Below are 7,820 nucleotides of genomic sequence, written 5' to 3'. Positions count from 1 at the left end.
TTGTTGTCTCTTCATCAAAACTACTAGTCAGAAGGTTTTCTCATCATTCCATTGAATAGTTTAAAGCCGTTTTGGGATTACAAGTGCCAGCTGGCAGTAATCGGTAGAGCAAATGAGATTTGAATATTTTTGATATTTATGCGCCTGCTGAAATGAAAATACCATGAAATGGTTCTTACCACCTTTTGAGGAGCTTATACCTAATTCTGCTATCAATCCGCTGCAAACTGCTGCTGCTTTATTAATCGGCAATCTTTACTGCTGCATTGACTGACTATACAATTATAGATGCTGAAGAAGTAGATAAATACTGTATAAATATTCAAAAACATGTTTTTTCAAACAGCATGAATTTTCAAATTTCCATATTAATACTGGCCTAATAGGTACCTTATCTACGTTTGCGATGATATGTTCTATGTACCATATTCATTTATTTACTACCGTGATACGATATTATAAGATCCATAGGATCGTGGCAGATTTCTTGACAGAACACCTCAATAACGAATACCTCTCTGCAGCGAATTTTTTCTCGGGATAATCAACTTCGTTATACAGAGGTTCAACTGTAGTTGATGCTATTAAGCAGAATACGAGTTTGAATTGAGCCATCTGTGATATTTTCCTTACATATTTTATCATACTCTATTTGTATTATTGTTTCATAATGCTCGTTGATTTCATTGTAATTATATATTATTTCATTGATTGAATGGTGTATCTTTCATTTTTAATCCTGTCTTCATGCATGACCAATTTTGTACTAGTATTTTTCTATTATTATCATTATTGACAAATAAATAAAATTATCAACCAACTATATTCTTTACCGAATGAGTTGGATGAATCAGCGATATACAGTATTGATCATTGAATCTTCAGAAATAATACGTCCTCAAGATTTATTCAAATGGTTTAACCTAGTCACTGAAATCAAATTGACTGAAATACAGGGTCATAGAATTAAGTCAAAGCAGTACTACAAGTCATAGAAAATATAAGGAATTCTAATCAATATACCGTCAGAACATTTTCGGTTTTCCTGAACGAGACCTAATAACTCATTTCAATGAATGAATTTTTACTGATGCCAAAATATACCGTTATAAGTTCTAAGGAACTATAAGTTCTTATACCGTTGAACATTTTCGGTTTTCCTGAATGAGACCTAATAACTCATCTCAATGAATGAATTTTTACTGATGCCAAAATGTACCATTATAAGTTCTAACGATTTTACTCTTTTACAGAGATTGAATTCTGTTATAGGAATATTTATTGATTCCCATAAGTTATTCGTGCTGAAGTCCATCACAGAAAAAGGTGTAAGGTGGAAGGTGGTTGAATTCTATCAAAATGTGGAGTTCAGTAAAATTTACAATTTAATTAGAATTACCTGAGAATCAAGTTTGAATGAGGTTCTAAGTTATAGCTTATTATTTTTATTTTTATTGTTACGGATGAAGCCTTTAGAAGGATGGTAGGAGTCGAGGGGCTTGTGGTGGAGAGCACAGCGGAAGCAGTGTTGACGAGGGGAAGAGGGGGGCTTCCGGAACGTTCTAGTGTATTTGGGTTTTGGTAAGAGGAACTTTCGACCAATTGCGGGCGTGATCTTGAATCTTCTGGAGTTTTACATGCACTGTGATTCGTCGGACGTTTGCCGCGACTCTGGATCTTTCTGGATGTTTCTGCCCACCATAAGGTGCGTACAGATTTACGCGCCGCGAACATGAGCAATTCACTTTCAATCAGCTGATGCCAAGCTTTTTATATCTGTATCTTACCGTTTCTGTAAAAATACAGATATAGTCAGCTGATTAAAAGTGAATTGCTCATATTCGCGGCGCGTATATCTGTACGCACCTTTATAAATGGCGCGAGTTGCAGTTGGGGAGTGAGTTGACAAACTATCAGTGCTATTGCTCGTTTCTTCTCTTATCGTGACAGACTAGTGATAAAGTGATAATAATCGTGACAGACTAGTGATAAAGTGATAATAATCGTGACAGACTAGTGATAAAGTGATAATAATCGTGACAGACTAGTGATAAAGTGATAATAATCGTGACAGACTAATGATAAAGTGATAATAATCATGACAGACTAGTGATAAAGTGATAATAATCGTGACAGACTAGTGATAAAGTGATAATAATCGTGACAGACTAGTGATAAAGTGATATAATCGTGACAGACTAGTGATAAGTGATAATAATCGTGACAGACTAGTGATAAAGTGATAATAATCGTGACAGACTAGTGATAAAGTGATAATAATCGTGACCAGACTAGTGAAAGTGGATAATAATCGTGACAGACTAATGATAAGTTGATAATAATCATGACAGACATGATAATAGACTTTTGTAGTTGTTGTTTAACAGTTATAAATCTGGTTAGAGTTATTCTAAAACGTTTATTATATTAGTTAACTTAGCTTGTGATGAATCTGTGTAATTTATTAGGTAGTGACTATCAGTTTATCTTTGTTTCTAGTTCACCTCCGTGTGTTATAGTGTTGTAAGTAATCAATCCAATAAGTATAAACCGCTTCAGGTGTTCTTTTAGTGTAGAAGCACGTAACAATATGTTTACAGTGATGATACAGAATTATTGAATGAATGGTAAACTGCATAGTTTTAGTTGGACTAATTGAGCTGGAATAAATAGATTGAAACCCCCCTCTCTTATCCCAGTTTCTTCTGTGATTGTTGGATAGGCATTATTGATTGGTGGTCACCGCAAGGTAGAGGAAATTTCAATTAATTATATTTTGCAAGATTGCACAATCTCTGTAAAAAAATACTATTCATCCAGGATTGAAAAGAATCATCATATTCTCTTTTTTCCGTGGGGTGATTCTAGAGATATTACGTTATGAAATAAAAACACGGACAATCGCCGCTTGAACATGGTGATTCTACGTCTCTCCGTCATCACTTTTTCTCAAAATCTATCTTTCTTGAAAATGAAGATAGAAAGATTCTGATTTTGGATTTAGATTCAGCGACCCCAAATTCTTTTCAAGTCCCAAATTCAAGTCCCGTTTTCGAAAATACCCGAAAACAAGGAAGTTATGGCTGTTTTTAATAAAGCTTTCTATTATCAAATAATACGGTAAAAACGAACAGGTACTGTACTATACAGTACGTCTGTAACTGTAGCTATTATAATACAACTTACACTGTATTCGTGTAGAAATTTTGTAGGATATTTATCTTTATTTCTGAAAATACCCCAAAATAAGGGAGTAAGATAACTTTGAAAAACCAAAGTTTTCCTGCCGATTGAAGAAACATTAAAAATTAGTCTAAGACATATTATGTCAAGCTATCAAGCTTTTCATAAATTTATTTGGCTCTCCTCATGACAGAAGGTTTGCGCTCACGTTTTCAATTAAACATTTCTGTGATTAAATTGTGATAGAACACATTATCGTATTGATCTTCTAAATCCAGTTACATTGAGCCTACATCGATTTTCGTAAAATTGATTTTTTACTGTTCCTATGAATTCTAACAGGTTCCGTTCAGCACAACTTCCTAAATAACATTATGTTTGATTCAACAGAATTAATAAGAACAACAAAAAAAACGCTTTCTGAATAACTGGCTTTAACAAAGCATGGCTGGTCTGAACTATTCATGACTTTTTCAGTATGCATTATCCACTCAGCAGTTCTAATACACAGACATCAGTTTCACTTGAATGGCATGACATTTTCTATTCTTTCAATTCTATTATTACCATAGATCGATTCAGATCAGCACAATGTTTTATACTGTATGTTTCATAATAGATTTTTCTGATTGTTGAAAAGAAAGCCAATAATTGATGGGAATTAAAAGTGATATTCAACGATTTGAACTGATAAATTGGATTGTTGAATGACAATTGAAATTCAGTGAATTTACTGTACAACATTCCTTTTTCTTCTTCTATTTTTATGGGTGATGAGTGGTAATGATTTATGATTTCATATTTGGATTCATCTTTTCATAGTTCAATATTTTTTGGAGAACTAGAACTTTTAAAAATTAAAAATGTTTATGTTTAAACTTCTCAGTGTTCAAAAACTTCTTGAAACCTTTTGCCTGTCCCTTTGTGGCAGGAGTATTATTATCTCAGTACCTACTATAATAATATGATAATGGAAAGCTATATTAAAAACAGCTATAACTCCCTTGTTTTCGGTATTTTTGCAAATGGGACTCACACTTAAAGAATTTGTGGTTGCTGAATCCAAATCCGAAATCAGAAATCTTCTATCTATATGTTTAAGGAGTTAGACTTTGAGAAAAAGTGATGATCATACTTTGAGCAACGTCGGCGTAGTTGTTAGATCTGTCGGCTTATTCGTAAGATCCGCATGTGAAAGCACAGGAGAGCTGCAAAATATGAAATATGATCTTCAGTAATATGATCTTCCAGGAGTGAGGACTCTGCCGTGTGAAACTGGCCTTACTCATTCCTGAACTCTGATTATTCCATGTAAATGAGAACACTTATTTTCAACAAGATGGAGCAAATAGCGATAGGCCTCTTTCACACAGCAGAATCCTAGCTCCTGAAGATCATATTACGGAAGATCATATTACATATTTCGCAGCTCTGTGCTTTCACATGGGTATCTTACAAATAAGCCGATGAATCTAACAATTACGCCGATGTTTGCTCAAAGTATGACTCATCAATTTTTCTCAAAGTCTAACTTTCTTAAAAATATAGATAGAAGATTTCTGATTTTGGATTTGGATTCAGCGACCCCAAATTCTGTAAGGCGTAAGTCCCATTTCCAAGAATATCCGAAAACAAGGGAGTTATAGCTGTTTTTAATATAGCTTTCCATTATCATATGATTATAGAGAAAACGTACAAAGATAACAATACTCCTGCCTCACGAAGAGACGAGCAAAGGTTTTAAGAAGTTTTCAAACGCCTAAAAAGTTTAAACATGAATATTTTGAATTTTTAAAAGTTCAAAGGAAATTAAGCTTTGAAAAGATGAATCCAATATGAACTCATAAATCATCTCCACTCATCACCAAATAAAATACGAGGAAAAGGACAAGTAAACTTCACTGAATTTCAATTGTCATTCAACAATCTAGTTTATCAGGTTCAAATAGTTGAATATAACTCCAAAATACCAGTAAATATTTCTTTGCAACAATCAGAAAAATCTATTATAAACATTGTAGTGATCTGAATCAATCTATGAGAAATAGGAACTGAAAGAATAAAAAATGTCATTCCATTCCAACTAAAACGAAACTGATGTCTGTGTTTGTATTAGAACACTGCTGAGTGGATAATGCATACTGAGAAAGTTATGAATAGTCCAGACCAGCCTGGCGACTTTGATGCTTTTGACACCGGAATCTCGTTTTATTTTTATTAAAGAATTAAAACCATAGTAGAAAGCAGTTCTATACTTTGTATTATTATTTGAGTATTGATGGAACATAATCATGGCTTGTCGATTTTAGTCGCTGAGCTGAATCCTCAGTCATAGAACTATGGACCAAGAGCGAGCTTTTGCTTTCTTGTCGTATACCGTCGACACAAACTTCGGCTTTTTTGTTGTTCGATTTTTTGCCGTTCTTATGAACTCTGTTGACTCAAACATAATGATATTCAACAAGTTGCGCTGAACCTGGTAGAATTCATAGGAATGGTAAAAATCTATTTTACGGGAATCGATGTGCATGTAACTGGATTTAGAAGATCAATACGAGAATGTGCTCTATCATAATTTAATAATTATCATCACAGAAATGTTTAAGTGGAAACGTTGGTTGCTAACCTACTGCCATGGAGAGACAAATAAATTTATGAAAAGCTTGAGCTTGAATAGTGATCTGGATATCTGTTACACGTTTTTAGTTCAATACATAATATGTCTTAGAAAATCTGTTTCGTCAATCGGCAGGGAAACGTTGATTTTTCCAAAATATCTTACTCCCTTATTTTTGGGTATTTTTCAGAAATCAAGATAAATATCCCACCAAATTTCCTACACGAATACAGTGTAAGTTGTATTATAATAGCTACAGTACATACGTACTGTATAGTACAATATCTGTTCGTTTTTACCGTATCATTATATGATAATAGAAAGCTTTATTAAAAACAGTCATAACTTCCTTGTTTTCGGATATTTTCGAAAACGGGACTTGAATTTGGGATTTGAAAAGAATTTGGGGTCGCTGAATCCAAATCCGAAATCAGAATCTTTCTATCTTCATTTTCAAGAAAGATAGTTTTTGAGAAAAAGTGGTGACCGGAGAGACGTAGAATCACCATGTGGAAGCGACGATTTGTCCGCTAGTATCTCGATCCAAGCCGGTTTCTGTTTGCCTGGAGGGGAGAAGACGTGACAAAAGGAGGTTCCTGGCTAGGAGTCACCATGTGAAAGACACCATTTGACTCAATGTACTTCGACAAAAAAATGTGAACACTGTTCAGTGTTCAAGTTGCACGTCTCCTATCGTGTGAAAGTAGCCTTAGTTGTTAAGCATTTTGAGCATAGCGAGCAGTTGTTACTGTAACTGTGACCATGTGGCCGAATGAAAAAATGAATTTTTCTTAAAAAGTCTGAACAGCCCAATACCGAAGAATTTGTTCACGTGTTAAGCTGCGTTTACACCGGAGCTAATAACACAAGTTTTTAAGATTTTTTGTTATCAACTGATGTTAATTTATTAGAAAAGTCAATAACATCATGTTAAGTTGCGTTTACTCCGGAGTTGATAACATGAGTTATTAATGAAAAGTTGTCAACTTGACTGAATCGACAAAAAGTTCTCATAACAAAAGTTAATAACTCGTGTTTTCAACAGAATATTTTTTGTTATTAACAAGATTTATGTTATCCATCGAGAGTCGGTAAAGATCAAAGGAAATGTGTTATGTTTCAATTTTCAATTTCAATTTATTAAAAACACACAAAACAAGACAAAACAAAATTACAAAGATTTACGAAACAAATAAAACACAATAAAATGTTACAAATATAAAAAAACAATGGGCTTAATGTTGGGTGTGTTGGAGAAGAGAAAAAAAAGAGAGGAAAGTACCTAGCCAACTATGGTTTCCCATGTAATAGGCAGGCAAAGAAGAGAAAAGGAGTAATGGGGAAAAAAAGGAAGGGAGAAAATGGGGGGAAGGAAGAAAACAGAGGAATAGGTACTCAAAATAAAGGTAAGCGAGTCCACTGAAAAATTAAAAAACGAATGAAAAAACAATGCTGGAGCAGAAATCTCGAGTCATATATCTAAATGGAAGAAGAAATTACTGTATGTCCAGTTTTTTATATCCAGTTTAATTTTTCCGCTGATCTTATTGTCCATAAGAAAGTGATTTGGAATGAGGTTTATTATTTTAGTACCTATGTAAATTAATTGCCTCCTTATACATTCAATATTAGTGTTATAGGTTACATATTTGTTAGCAGTGGCCCTTAGATTATAATAATTAAGAGTAGAGTTCATTGTGAGAGGAAAACCGGATCTATATTTCATCAAGTACTCAATTACGGTTTTTATGTATAATTGACGTATAGTCATGACCTCAAAATCACTAAAAACCATATCCGTTGGATAGAGCCTGGGTTTGCTCAATATAGTTTTAATTATCAGTTTTTGTGCTGTTAATGTTATGTTAATAACAAATGCCTCTTTTATCGCATTAACTTTTTTTAATAACAGGTTACTATCTTACCCGCAACCCACTCGCCCAGCATCCCTAACTCACAACTACAGCTGTTCTCCGATAACTACAGCTGCAGACGAAACACGTGACAAAGTTATTAACTT

Source organism: Nilaparvata lugens, chromosome 13 (assembly GCF_014356525.2).
Source record: "Nilaparvata lugens isolate BPH chromosome 13, ASM1435652v1, whole genome shotgun sequence".
Lineage (NCBI taxonomy): Eukaryota > Metazoa > Arthropoda > Insecta > Hemiptera > Delphacidae > Nilaparvata > Nilaparvata lugens.
Note: the sequence above shows the minus strand (reverse complement) of the source record.